Raw genomic sequence first — 13,803 nt, 5'->3', positions numbered from 1 at the left:
AAGCATGTTAGCATTAACTTCTGAAGAGTTTGGAAAAAGAGAACACCTTTAAAAGCACAAATAATTTTTGGTCCAGAAAGTTACACGGGTCAGTCCATGTAATAGTACACACCTCGTGTAACATACTAGACTCAATAAACCCTAGCGTATAAGCACTCTAGACGGTTACACGGTGTACCTCGTGTAATAATACATGACCCGCGTAACCTGAAAAGGTGAAAAGAATGAATTGGTCAACATAGGGCAAAACTTACACGGGCCTCTTTCACTCATTACACATCTCTATGTAAGTTAAATAAGGCACATAACAAAGGAAAAAGAGTAACAAAATGTTACACGAGTCAAGCCCGTGTAGTGGTACACGACCCGTGTAACTATCCAAAAACTGAAAAATATATAACAAAGAATTACATTGGTCGAGCTATGTAGTGATACATGGACCTGTGTAATTCTTGGCAGATAACGCACCGAAGGGGTGGGAAAACGCTTCCAAACAAAATTTTAGCCCCTTAAATTCTCTCCCAACTATTACACACCCATTTAAAGCCTATAAATTCCCCTCCTCCCCAAGAGTCTCTCATAAGTTTCCTCCCAAATTTTGATTTCTATCTTCAAACCCTAGAAACACTTGCTTCCTTCTCCTATGGCACCCACAAAGAGACCAGTAGGCAGAATTGGTTCTTCCTCTAGAGGAGGAAGAGACTCACCATCGCCACCCTCTCAATCTCTACCCCAATGCCCAAGAACCCGCCTTACCACACCAAGAACGTCAACCACAAACAAACTCATAACTACAATAGCTACCACCACAACCACAACATCCATAACAAGAATTCTCTATTGCCTGGCCTTTTAAGAATGTAGAACACAGAGATATCTATGCCAAGCTCGTTAATAGAAGAATCTCCTCCACCAAATACATGGATACTGCATTGTTGGAGGAATTGGGGTTGATGGCAAAGATTGACATCCTTTTGGACAACATTGGGTGGACCAGGTTTGCCCAATTGCACTACCCTGCCTATCGGGACACCACCTTAGAGTTCCTAGGCAGTCTTATGGCCACCCTTTAGGCTACTGTTAGGGGTGATAGAGGAAGAATTGAATTCCACCTCTTGGGTGTTGACTGTGTCATGAACATGGATGAATTTAATGCTATTTTTGGTTTTGATAGCACGAGACACCAAGAGATCCTGCGAAACAAGATTGTGTATAATAGTGTAGAGTTTTAGTGATCCATTACACCAAACACTGACGTCTATAACTCCAGCAAATCAAAATCCTCTTGGTTGACAAGCCCTACATTGCGTTACATGCATAAGTTCGCTGCCCACACTATAATGAGCCGAGGTGATAGTCTAGGCATTGTAAACACCAACGAACTATTTTTCTTATGGTGTATGGTGATTGGGCAATGATGCAGCACAGGTTACTTCCTCTGCAACCACTTAATGAGGATGTCTCACTAGGCCACCGGGAGCATTATGTTGGGCGGACTCATCACTGCCATTGCTATACACTTCAAGTTCATGCTTGCCCATGTTCGGTTGCGTCCAATCTCTGGTGCCTCCAGAATTGATCAAACCATCTATGGGTATATGTAGAAGAGTTGGAGAGCAGTGCCTCCTCTTTGATGCAGAAGGGAATGTCATCCCTATAGCAGTACTAGAAGGAAGAGAGCCAGGAGAATCCTCTAGAGCATAGCAGCAAGAGGAGCCAGACCCCATTCCTGAGGGATTACCAGCCAGAGTCCTCCTTACACTCTACCTCCTATAGACCCTGTGATCGCCTATCTACAGAGGATGGAGACCTTTTTCAATGCTCATATGAGGGCCTTAGAGACCACTATTGAGCACAAACTCCGCGCAGTTGAAAACAGTCTCCAAAAAGCCCGTAATAAATTGGATATGATCTTAGAGTGCCGTGATGCAAATGCCCCTTCCTCACCTTTTGCAAGTTTTTAGTTATAAAACCATAGATTAGGATGCCTTTTTGATGTACTGCATAGGCATAGGCCTTAGTCCTAGTCCCCTATCTCTATAGATCCATATTTTACTCCACATGTATATGACCATTGCCTGAATAAATAATAAGTTCTTTTTTATGCATGTTTGTTATTATTATTTGCTTTTGCATATTGTATTTGCCATTGAGGACATTGTCAAGTCTGAGTCTGGGGGTGCATTCATACATTCATGCATTGCATTGCATTATTTAATTATATCCATATTATACTTATGTATCAAATATTAGAAAATTTTTGCAAATTTCAAAATTTTTGAACTTTTTTTAAAAAAAAAAAGTTTTCCAACTTAGAATTATAACCAAATATTTGATAAGCTAATAATTAGACTCTCTGGGAAAAAGGAATGAATGTAACAGGATAGGCAAAGAGGCTTTAGTATGCTGTTTGTGAAAAACGTAATCACCTAAGTGGTGTTAAACTAGTTAAACTCTTTTGTAACTATTAATCTGTTACATTGAACTTGCAAGATTAGGAGAAAATTTTTGAAATGCAAGCAAACCTAAAAATGTCTCACCAGCTCTAGAACATATCTATTGGACCTATCAAGGCGAAATCCTAGCATTTGCTTGAAGAAGAGATGATATAGGCAATCTTTGATATAGCCCCATTAAGCCTTAGCCACCCTTAAGTAAAATCAATATCAATTGCAGCCAATTTGAGCCTATAATTTTACACATATGATATTTCTTGGTTACCCACATTATTCACCTAGCCCCTAGCCTAAATACCTATCTTACCCTTTTGACGAAGCTAAGTGCATAAATGAGAAGTATACTAAATGCCAAAGAATGATATAGAGCAAGGGTGCAAAGCTTAGAAGAAAGTGCAAGTGTGCAATTGAAATAAAAAAAAAAAAATTGCCTTTCTAACCCCACAAAAGTAATGAGCTTGGGGAAAAGAACAAAATGAACATTCAAAAAAAGAGAGAGAGAGAGATAGAAATTAGAGAAGTCCTAAAAAAAGTATCAAAGAAGCATGATTGATACTAGAAAAACTAAAACTCCTCCTCTCCATACAAAATCAATAGAACAAATTTAGTATACTTGGTATTTTATGCATTAATGTTATCCTCATATTTGCATTTCCTAAAAATCCTTCATTGGCAATCAAATCACTATCCTTTTAGCCCCATTACAACCCTTTTAAAGATCTTTTAATCTTTTGAAAAGTGTATGCTACATTAGTAGAGATAGGAAATTGAGATATGCCTATGGAGCTGAAATTGAGTAACTTCATCACAACTACCCATAATAGAGGCAAATTTCGAAGAGCAAGTGTTTCTCAAGTCTATCTTTAAAAAACATGTTATTTATGACTTATTAATGGCCTTGCATAGAGGAATAATTAGTTGAAGTTTCATAAAAGGGACGAGGTTCTAGTAAGCAATTATTGATATCTCTATGCCTTGAAAGTGGGAAATTGGTATGAGGATTGAAAGGAGTTCAATTGTGTGCAAATTAAATTTTTTGTTCTATTTCTAAGTACCCTAAAATTTTTTCAAAAAGTTTTATTTTGCTTGAGGACAAGCAAAAGTTTGAGTTTTGAGGTATTTGATACACTTGTATTATATAGATATTTTTAGGCATAATTGTACTATATTTCATAGCATTTAGGTAGATAATTACATACATATTTGTTAGTTTCATTAGTTTTTGTTAATTTAGTTAATCTTCTCTAAATTTCACATTTTCTACATCTTTTTAGGTATTCTGAAGGAAATCGAAGGCATAGGAGTGAAGTGGAAAAGCTTAAGAAGACTTAAAAGCAAGGCAAGTTGCCGATACACCTTACACGAGTCATGTAATCACAGCCAAGGACACCGTGTAACCTTCTGTCCTGTAAGAATTAAAGGAGTTACAGAAAAGCCTCAGTACACGGGTCATGTAAAAGACCTCATGTACCATCCAAGGACCTGTGTAACCTTCATCTCATTAAAGCTTGAAGTGGTAAAAGGAATGGAGACAGTACATGGGCAGTGTACTATGACCCGTGTAAACCCTAGTGCCCCATATAATATTCTATCTTCCATCTAAAGAAAGGCCAAAATCACTCAAGAGACTTACACGCCCCAGGTCGTGCAGTGATACACGGGTCATGTACTATGCATTAGCCAGCTTCCTAAATCAACTTTAGCTCCTATTTTGGCATGCCATTCAGACTTCTATGACCCTTGGGACTCTGAAACTTAACCCTAGGACATCTAATATAAATATCAATAAGAAGAAAGCATGAAAAGGAGAGGAAGGAAGGAAGAAAATTTTTAAAAAAAAAAAAAGAAAAAAAAGGGGAAGATCTTTGAGAGAAGACTTCTTGAAAACCCTTAGTTCCCAAGCCATCTTGAAGAGAGATTGCATAAGTTCCAAGGAAGAGATCTCTCAGCTAAAGATCCATAAGTTTACAGCTGCAGAATCTTTCTCTCGGTAATTTTATTCTAATTCTTTAGACTGGTTTTATGTTCTTTTATTTTCATTAAATTATGTTTGTTAAACTCACCATGAGTGAGTAGTTCCTTTAATTCTGGAATTTGGAAAGTAGTATCTTAACTTCTGTTATGGATATACATTGAGTTTTATTTAATAGAATTGAGTTTTGAGCTTTGATTCAATCTCTTGTGTTCTTAATGCATGCTATGTGTAGGTACACACTTAGTTATGATCTAAGATATTAATTGAAGAACTAAAAAGTGAATATTAGTATCGAAAAATTAGGATTTTGAACCTAGAAAATCTGACCTAGAGATAGACTGATGACCTTTATGGAATTTCATAATTAATAATAGATCTTAAGGGATTTTGATTAGGACTGATCACTACGAAAGCAGAATTTAGACTAATTGAAATACACTCTAGATACCTTGAGAGAGGATCTAAGATACTTTATGATTAATTTTCATCAAAGTGACAATACTCTTTCCATTGATAAAGTAAGATTAAAACCATAATAGGGTTAAGGTGTAAAATCTTAATTCCATAATTATTTATCCAAATAGAACCCTCCTTAAGTTCTTAGATTTACTTTCTTTTGTTTTTAGTAGTTATTCAGCACTAGCTTAAATTTTATTACCCTATAACTTTTAAAAGTTTAAATAGTCAAAATTGCCATGTAATTTAGTACTTAACCTAAAATTCCTCATGAGAACAATACTTTACTCATCACTTTATTACTTATTAGCGATCCGCGCATTTGTGAGATTGTAAAACCAGCAAACAAAATGTAAAATCGTTACTTGGCAAAAAGATGCTAACTTTATTAATTCTATTAAAGTATAACCATTCAGCGGGTGGATCTCCACTTGCCCAAACATTATTTATACTATCACCCTCTCCCTCACTTTCACTCAGGGCTCCAACACCCAGGTCAAGCTTCTCAAGCCAGGAAAATTCCTCATTGGAGTATCGCTTTAGCAGTTCGGCAAGTAGGTTGCTGTGGGCTTGCACGTACGCACCAGCTTCTTTTTCAATGGCCTCACTCTCCTTTGCCTTAATCTATGCAGAGAACTTGGCCAAGTCAATAGCCTAGCTTGCCTTGGCATCCTCAAGTTTCTTTTGTAACTGAGCCACAAGCTCCTCAGAAGATCTCATCTATTGCTCAAGTTCCTAAACCTGGGCATTGGTAGCGGTCAGATGGCTCTGGCAGGTTACGACCTTGTTGACCACCTTTGACATCTCCCACCTAAGAAAGTTCACCTTCTCCTTCACCATGTGTCGGGTGGTAACTGCCTCCAAGCTTAGGCTTATAAATTGATTAGGGAGATTCTAGATACTTTTCATGCCCATCTGAGATCGATCTTCTGGGAAGCATATGGTCGTGGTAATGAACCTGGCTAGATCGATATTGCCCCTCACGATCTGGTTCCTTTCTAGAGACCTTACCAGCACTTGAGCATCCTTAAAGACCAGTTGTTCAAATGAACCACCCTCAGAAGTAGCAGAAGTTGATGGTTGATACAAAGGCCGGTCTTAAGGGGGAGGTGATCCAACACTGGTAAACTCATTTTAAACCCGAGCTAGGGAACTCGTCTCTTTGACCCGAGCCCTCTTCTGTGCTCCCAATTCTTCGACCTTGATGGCAGCAACAGTAGCCTTCACATCAGCTTCTTTCTTTTTGAGAACTCTCTTGGTGAGCTCTCTTTTTCTCTTTTTAGCAACTTTCTCAGCATTGATTCTTGTCATATTTGCACATAAAAGGAAGTTAGTGAGTTTATATTGGTCAAGGAGATTACCCTTTCCAGGCCCAAGGTTGAAAAGTTATAGAGGAACATTCTCCTTAGCCACCACATTCATTAACCACCATTTTAGTTTAGCCCTAATGACATTGGCGCACAGGTATCGATGAGTATTTACTTCGCTCTTTAATTCTGTGATAACTGCCTCCTTATCCCGAGTCAGAATAATATCACCCTGGGGCCTTTTATCTAAGTGGTTCCAACTTCACGGAACACCCTCAAAACTATGAGGATCCTGGCTCCCTAGAATAAAAAATTGATCTTTCTAGTTCTTTAAGGAGGAGGGCAGCTCAGCGAAAAGCCCACAGCTCAATTTCAATTGGAAGAACCAATATTCGTCATTTTTATGTCTTTCGAGACAATGTAGTTTGGCAAATACCCTCACGATCGGCATTAAACCCTTGGCTCAGCATAAACCTCAAAAGGCTACTAAGTTTGATAGGAGTTCAGGTGTAGTTGAGCCACGCAGACACGGTGACAGTTCAGCACGTCTTTGTAGAACTGCTCCAAAGGGAACCATAGCCTTGCTATTAATTGCTCCTCATACATAACAATCTAATCTCCCTCTTCAAAACTGTGATCAGCTCAGAAATCCCCGTGGAATCTGATCAGCTCGTACATATCTTCCGAGAGGTTAAACTCCTAACTTATTTTAGTCAACTCGAAAGGTCTTAGAGCTAAGGTTACTTCATCCACTGGGAGAGTTTTTTTCCTAGGCTTCGGAACTTTTTCTTTGCTCATACTGACGGATTTATTTGAAGTTAGTTTAGTTGGTATCACAGTAACATTTTGACCACTAGTCCCAACATCCTGGTCAGAACTCCACGAAAACTGAACAAAAGGGGAACTTGCCGTCCTCTGACTATCGATGTCACTCATTTCGGGCGAAGCAAGGAGAAAAAGAAATAAACAGAGAAAATGGAAAAGAGGACAATGCCTTCCGCTGAGATGGGGTCATGTCACCGAAAAAACATATAATGGAGAATCGTTTGCCGGAGAGATTTAGAGAAGAATGAAGATAACAAAAGTACAAAATGATGGGGATCGCTTATATATATATATATATATATAGACAGCCTAGTGCATTAATAATCGGGAAGTTTGAAGTGACATCTTGGATGGAGATAACATTTAAGGCCTTTTCCTAGCTTTCAAGATAGACCATTAGAGCGAGTTTTGAAGATTTTATTCCCCAAACCTAAAGACTCGAACTTGGCAAGGAACTACTGATGAAAAGGCTAGTAAAACCGATTAAGCTAGAGCTCGCCCAATGGAGTTCAAAGCCAAATAAAACCTGCAATTCTGATCTCAACTACTAGAAGGCTTAACCCTTTGGCAATTTCTAGAGCATTTTAGTCAGCTATAAAGAGATCGGACAAAAGACTAGACAAAGAGATTGGATAAAAAGATCAATAAAAGATCGAGCAAAGAAATCAGACGATGAGATTGGATAGAGATCGAGTTAAAGCAAGCATTACGCTAGAAATCACACTTACCTAGACTTCATCCCATCCACTACAAAGGCAAGGCATAACTTTAGAAGCAGCACTCCCTTAAGATGGTTGAACTCGACATCCAAGAGTTCCACAATAGCATCACTTGACCATCAGATAAAAGTATACCCTTAAATCATAAACCTAGGTTTTAGAGATTAAATTTTCACCATTAGGTTGAGTTAGTTAAAGCATCCTAGAACCTTTTCAATATTCACCACTAATCTTATTTGTAAGGATAAATTCTTGACCCTTGGATTAAAAAGTAATGAGGACAAATTTTGTACTTTTGACAACCTTTGATCTAACTTGTAAGATACAATTCTGAACCTTTGGATCAAAGAAATAAGGACAAAAGAGTCTTAATTTAATTTACAACCTTGATTATTGATCTCTTTAATTCTTGACCTTTAGATTTGTCCTTTTAAATCTCAACCTTTCTTTTTCATCTTAAATCTTGACCCTCCATTTTAGGGTTTTCACTCCCTATAAATACCTAAAGTTTTACTGTTAGAGGGCTTTTTTTTTAGTGCCTGGAAACAACATAAGATAGAGGGGTGTAAAATTTGTCTTTTAAAGAGTCATTTTCTAAAAGTTGTCCCCACTCCCAAAAAATGAGAGCTCTTCTAGAGCTCCCCATTTTCTCATTTAATAATGATATTGACCTTCATCCAAAAGCCGCATTATGACTCACTCCTTCAAAGGTGATTAGACAAAGTTTTTCTCTTGCCGCTCAGCTTCCTTTTGGTTAGTTTAAGAGACTAGGGGAATCAACTGTTATGTCATTTCTTAAATTTTGTTGAAGGTAACATTTCATTTTTATGCTATTTGTCATGTTCCCCTTGTAAAAAAAATGTGACTAAATCATGCTATTGTAATTGAATATTTAGTGGTGTAAAGTCTAGAATCTATTTTATTTTTTCTTTTTATTTTCTTAATAGTCTTCATTATGTAAAACTGATGCTTAATGGGGTTTATTTCCACTTTTTTTTTTTGAACTCATAGATGAATAAAATATGGTTGATAATAATTTTGCACTATGATACCCTATTTTATTACAGCATAAGTGTTGCATTTAGATTCTATATCACAAAAACCTCATTACCTCACTTTTTAAAATGCACTGAAAATATTTACAGTGTTTCATGAGTTTTTAATCTGTAACGCTCTCACTTCAAGTAGTCCATACATTCTACTATTCCGATGACTAACATCTGTTCGGATAGCCAGGATGTCTAGAACTACACTTAAACTATAGTGAGGAGGTGTAAATTGATGGAATAAATGTTAAGAAAATACAAGAAAAAATTAAGAGAAAATAAAAGAAATGAAATGTAACTAGGTTAAATGAGCCGAGATTCCGACGATAGGTGACCGTACCGGGAAGTGACTGTGAAGTCAGTTGCCGACCCCAAACCCACGAGGAACTCTATGAAGTAATTTTTAGGACTTAATTGAAGGTTTACTAAGGCATAAATGATATCAAAAATGTCATAGAAAATTCAAAAAAATTTATTAACCAGCATAGATAAAAAATAACTCGACAAGCTTAAGGAAGGGCATTTTGATCATTTCAATCCCAAAGTTGAATTTTGACCTAAATGTCAATTAAAATTAGAGAGAATAAAATATAAAAAAAATAAATTTAAATCGTGAATTATGGAATAGAAAAAGGGAAAAGAAAAGAAAAAAAAAGAAATAGAAATTAAAGGAATTATGAGGTAAGCATGATGTGTAATGACATAATTAAAAATTGGAAACCAATTAAAATTTAACAATTAATTATAAAGGGATAAGAAGGAAGCAAAATGAGACAAAAATAAATTAAAAGTAGTCATCTTCTTTCTTTACCTCCCATGGCCGAACCTCTCATCCCAAAGCCTCCTCCATTTTTTCTTCTTCCAAGCTTAATTCTCCCTAAGCTTTCCACCGTAAAACCTTAAATCATCTGCATTAAAAATCATCCCCATACCTTGGAGAAGCTAGTAGTAGTAGTAAGAAGGGAAGAAATTGGAGTTTGGTAACTTGAAGAAGTTGATCAAAGAGGTTAGTGCCTTTTCTCCTTTTCTTCTTCTTTTAATCATTGAATTTGACTTGAGATAAGTAGAAATTGTAAGAAATCAAAAGAAATTCATGAACATATGGGGTCACTAATTTTCAGCAGCCCTAGGAAGTGAATGAATTTGATGGTTTTGATGGTTTTGATTTGGTTAGTGAAGTTGATTAATGAACTTTAATGTATTAGAAATTGAATTACATGGAAGTATGCTTGACATTGAAACTTTGAGTTAGGGTTTAATCTAACTATTAAGGCTTTTGTGAAATTGCTTGCAATTGACATTATTGAGATTGATTGTGGTTTATTAGAAGTGCCATGTATGCCAAATTGTAGTTTGGGAGATTGGAGGAAATGAATTAGGAGTGTTCTCTTTGTGCAGGTTGTGGGACTCTTTGAGTCCAGTGTGGTTTTTGACCTATAATTGAATTTTTGTTGCTCCAATTGGTATGAGGCTAACTGGAGATGAAACTAGGGTCAAAATACTCCATTTTTTCATGAAGAAACCAAGCCCAAATTCTTTCCACAAATTGACCTAATTAGTGTTCCAATCTGACTGACCATACACTGAACCCAGAAAAATGACCTACATGCTCATTTAGCCGTAACTTCCTCTAGAAATGTCAAAATGATCTGATTTTTATACCATTGGAAAGGTTAGACATAGGAGCACATTTTTCATACGGATCACAGAACCCAAATCTGCCTCTAACCAAGTCAAATTAGTAGCACAAGTTAGGTCACAAAACTATCCAGAGCCAGACTGCCCAAAATTTGCTAGACATAGGCCTACCCGATCAGTTTTGGAAAAAAAGCCATAACTTGGTCCAAAAAATTACAAATGCAATTGAACCAATGCCAAAATTTTTATAAGACATAGATCTACAATATTGATATTTGGATCAAAACCCAAAAATTAAGAGAACTAGGTCAATTGGCTAGGTCAATTTAGTATGCAAATTCTAGAAATTGCCTAAATGACTACTTGACCCCAGAACAGTCTTTTAGTCATATCTCCACTAGAAAACTCCAATTGGGATGAGTCATACGGTTCTAGAAACCTAAGAAATAGGGATCCAACTTTGTTTTAGACACTATTCTCAAATTATGAATGTAGGAACCCTAAAATTTGAGTCAAATCCACTGACCTGAACTAGAATCTTGTTGGCACTGGGTACATGAGTCTAGGCCAGTTATTTGGCTATAATTAATTCTACAAAACTTGAAAAATTGCAATTAAAAATTTTGAGTGACTATAAGACATAGGGCAACAAATTTTATGGAGAACACCAGGCCCAAAAGTTGCTGCAACATGCTCAATTAAATTGGTAAAATGTAACTCCAAAACTTGCCTAGCTAAGGAACCAAATTTAGGAAAAGAACCAGTTGTGGTTATTTGACTATAACTTGAGTTCAAAAAATCCAAATGATCTGAGTCAAAAAAGAAAACAAAGACAAGACATAAAGGGACAACTTCCATGAAGGAAATGCGGCCAAACAGTGGCCACATCTTGACCAATTTGTTAGGTGAATTTAAGACATCAAATCTGGACCTTGAGAAAGGTTCATAAAATGACTTGTTATATGATATGAAGTTAATCAAAATGAATTGTTAAACATAAAAGTGACATGAATATGCATGTGGGACCTATGTTTCCCATCATAAGTAATATGAAAATTTTATTAAATACAACTAGCACATAATATGAAACTATAAATACTTAATAATATTAATTTGCCCAAAGTATACCTAGACTTATATATATAGCATGGATCAATTGGTATACTAATTAGGGATTACAGATTGCAGTACTTCCCATAGGAATAATCATTGATAGATAATATATATCTAAGATGGTTATTCTACTAGCTTTATGCCTGCTCGTTGGCCATTGTGCCTGATTTTATTTCTGGCTTCATACCTACCCGCTGGCCTTGTGCCTGACATGACAGATGTATACATGTTAAACATACAAATGTTTAACTAGTATACACCTATGTATCGAGTCTTTATAGTTTGTTATAGGTTACTTGGGCACAGATGTAAGTAATAAGTCTTAAATTTAAATAATTATATGAAGAAATCACAAATTCGAGCAATAAGATTGAAATGACATAAATGAACGAAGAAGATCTTAATAATTTACTTGCTCTCAAAATTCATAAAATATGTAAATGACTTAGAAATTTATGAAATTATACCTAGAATAATTATTTAATTGTTTAGTTATTTTTCCTTTATTTTATGCACCACTAAGCGTTATGCTTAGCGCGTTGATTTTTCCATTGCATAGGTACTGGAGACCATCTGCAGCCGCAGTAGAGCTTAGACAGGACTTTAATCAGATTTGCTACAGTGTAGATTGTCACCTCAGCTGTCCATTTTGGTAGGACGCTTATATAGTTAAATTTTGCAATTTAGTTCTTGTATGTAAGTAAACGATGTAAATTATTTTGTGATTGTAAATAAAATTGTAAATATTGTACTTGATTTTATATAAATGAAATGAAGTATTTTATTTACTTAAAATGATTATGAGTATTATGTTGATATGACATGGTTTATGGAAAATGATATGGATATGGGATTTTAACTGGTAAATAATAGAACCCACAATGCACTAATAAAAAAAACAGAGGAGACTCCGCTCAGGTCTCCACAAAAATAAGATGCGATAAAAAAAAATTTTCCCCATACATGGAATACAATAAATAAATAAAATTTAAATTAATATGGTATAAGACAGGATAAGATAGGGTGCTCCGACACCGAATGTAGCACGCCTTACTTAACTACACTGTAGACCGGGTAAGGGGTGTTACATAATCGGTGTCATTTGATGGCATTATAATAATGTCCTACTATGTTTTTAATGTTTCTTATTGTGTTCAGGTAACAATAAAGGGTCATGTTCTCAATCCTTTAAGATTAGTTCGACCATTTCTATTATTTCTTAAAATGACCTTGTAATAAAAATAAAAATAATACCATTTTCCAACATGAGGTTCAAGGGAGAGTCCTTCCTTGGACCTTCTCTAATTTTATCCTTTTAAAAATTGTACGATCTTAGCTTGTCCTTTGGTCAAGGGAAAGTTTTTCTTTGGACCTATTCTAAATTTTTTTTAAAATAAAACTTTCTTCTATTTCAGGTTCATGGGAGAGTCTTTCCTTGAACCCTTAAATTTTTTTTTTAAATGCGTTATATGCTCTTGGGTTCAAGGGAGAATCCTTCTTTGAACCCTTAAAGCCCTTTTCATTTTAAACTTTCCTTCATGGGAACCAAGGAGAGTACTTCCTTGAGCCATTCCTAGCAATTTTTTTTTATATTCTAATTCAAGGGGGAGTCATTCTTGAACTATTGTTTTATTAAAGCCTAAATTATCCCTTCGTTATCTTATATAACCCATATCTCTCACCCTTTTAAAATTAATTTAAAATTTTTTAGTCTAAATAATAATACATAAACATTGATTTAAACTTTAAATACAATATAAAATACATCTAATCAAATGTTCAAATAGGATAATAATTGGTTTAGTAGAGCATAAAATAGTTGTTTGCTTGAAGCCTAATTTAAAATTTAGAAATTGGTTAGAATCTTATTCTGTTAGCGGAATGAAATGAATGTATAGTTGTGCAGGCCAAAATGGCATTTTATATAGGTTGTCTCGAAAACACCCCTCTGTAAAATCTGTAAGTAATAAATATATCAATAATTTAAGTTGAGTCAATATGGGCGAAGAATAATAATCAATTATATTGATGATAGGACTTTGATTCATTAATTGAGAGTCCTCATTAATGAATTAAATTCTCTAGGTTTTAACCAACATATTCTCTTTTGAATTGAAGTCTCAATTGAAGGGAGTGAAAATCCAAACCCATCTTAATTCAATTTTAACAACTTTTTATGAGTATCATGTTTTTCATAAAATATTCACTTCACATATGACACCATCTATTGTTTGGGCACTGATGATGAGATTAACGATGGGTAAGCTA

This window comes from Hevea brasiliensis, chromosome 17 (assembly GCF_030052815.1).
Source record: "Hevea brasiliensis isolate MT/VB/25A 57/8 chromosome 17, ASM3005281v1, whole genome shotgun sequence".
Classification (NCBI taxonomy): domain Eukaryota; kingdom Viridiplantae; phylum Streptophyta; class Magnoliopsida; order Malpighiales; family Euphorbiaceae; genus Hevea; species Hevea brasiliensis.
This window is presented reverse-complemented; position numbering follows the sequence as displayed.